Genomic DNA, 2,136 nt, shown 5'->3' with positions numbered 1-2,136 from the left:
CTGATGCTGAAGCTGAAACTCCAATACTTTGGCCTCCTGTTGTGTAGAACCAACTCATTGGAAAAGACCCTGATGCTGGGAAAGATTGAAGGCAGGAGGAGAAAGGGATGACAGAGAATGAAAAGGTTGGATGGCATTACTGATGTAATGGACATGAGTTTGAGCAAGCTCTGGGAGTTGGTGATGGACAGGAAAGCCTGGTGTGCTGCAGTCCTTGGGGTCACAAAGAGTCAGACACGACTGAGCGACTGAACTGAACTGAACTGAATCTCTTTTTAGGCTTGAGGATGTTCTCTACCAGTCATGTTTGGGAGTAATATTAAAAGCTCTTCCCAGTGGATCTTTTGGAATCTCAGTCCCAGAAGTTCCATGTTCCCAAGGTTATAGTTTTTTTTTTTTGACATTAAATTCTTTTTGTTTTAGCAGCGCATTGGTACCTTAGTTCCCCAACCAAGGATCCAACCCACACCCCCTACACTGGAAGGCAGAATCTTAGCCTCTGGGCCCCTGAGGATATTCCCTCACGTTATAGTTTTAAGATAATCACTCTCCTTCAGAGTGGCCATCAACTGTCTGGGCCCTTGCCCTTCCTCGCGGGGGACACGGTGCCCTTCACGCTGAGGCCCTCCTCCTGCAGCGCTGCCACCGCCGGGTCCACGTTCCGTTGCTTCTTGCTGCTGACCACCACATGGGCCCCGTCCATCCGGGGACAGATGCCTGGTGATGGCAAAGTGGATGCTGGGAGGAGAAGTGGAGAGAATGACAAATCAGCCTGGGGCTGAGCCCCTCTCTTCAGGCTATTCTTTCTCTGAGACCTTGTTCCCTGCCCCAGTCGTTTGGATTCCTCCACAGTCCAGAGCTGATAAGCCCTCTCTCTACCTATGGATGGTGAGAGGACTAGGAGTGATGAGGCGAGTCAGGGCTTGAAGCCAATAGTTCAGGGTCACTCATCACCCCATGGACCCCCTCAGAGGGGCTTTTACCCACTGTGGACCGTGTGATCACAGTAACCTGACTGATTAACTTGATTGACCAATGTCCTTCTGCTCTTGGCTCTGCTGCTGGTGCTCCTCCAGGAGAGAGACTGCGAGGGATGTCAGGCCTAGGCTGCTGTCTTAAAACATGCTGGCCTCTCTCGGGTCACCCTCTTGATGAAGTTGGACTGGGGCGGTCTCTGATGGAGGTTAGGTCAGATGCGATAGGTAGCTTCCCACTTTCCTCCCTGCCAGCTGATGTCAACGACCTCTTTTTGCACCTGCCTCACACGTTTCTCTGCCAGAACACGCCTGAAGAGCATTCTGTTCTTTAAGACCCTGCCCTGTCCCCCCCCACCCCCCCACCCCCACCCCTGGCTCTGAGGTTGGAGCACCGCTCGCACTATCTGTGTTTTCTCAGCAGCTAACAATTATTTTGCATCCTTAAATTGCCTATTCCTATTGTTTGAGCTTAAAACATTCTCTGTCTCATAGTTTTCAAACTGTGTTTGGTCTATGAAGACTCTTTAAGAGCTAGGAAAGCAGAAGTGAGGTGGGGGCTGCAACTGTGTGGCTCTGTCCCTGAGCTTCATTAAGCAGGGCTGCGAGTTGCTTGTTACTTGCGGTGGTGACTGTGCCTCCCTCCTCTCTGCCGTGTCTGGCCTGGGGGTCTGCTTGGGGGCAGCATCATCTCCCATAGAACCCAGGCGAGTCCTGAGGCTGGAATGTTGGGTGAACCAGTCTACCTCACCCTGACAAGCACGGTCCTAAGCTCAGGAGATGCTACAGAGAACAAGAGAGACTCAGGTCCGGCCCTCAAGGAGGTCACCTTCTAGTGGGGAGGCAGATGGTGAACAAAGAAATACACGCCATGTTGCAGAGAGGTAAGCGCTGGGAGGTCAAGCCAGGAAAATCTAGGGCAGAAGGCGCTGGCTTGCTGCTTTCTGAGGGCGTCAGAGAAGGCTTTTGAGGAGGTGCCTTCTTTTTCTAAAAAATCATTTATTTATTTTTGGATGTGCTGGGTTGTCACTGGGCTTCTCTAGTTTCGGCGAGTGGCGGCTGCTCTTCCCTGTGGCGCACCGGCTTCTGCTTGTGGTGACTCCTCTTGTTGCAGAGCATCAGCCTAGTTGCTCCGCAGCATACGGGATCTTCCTGGATCAGG

This window comes from Capra hircus, chromosome 10 (genome assembly GCF_001704415.2).
Source record: "Capra hircus breed San Clemente chromosome 10, ASM170441v1, whole genome shotgun sequence".
In the NCBI taxonomy this organism is placed as follows: Eukaryota; Metazoa; Chordata; class Mammalia; order Artiodactyla; family Bovidae; genus Capra; species Capra hircus.
Note: the sequence above shows the minus strand (reverse complement) of the source record.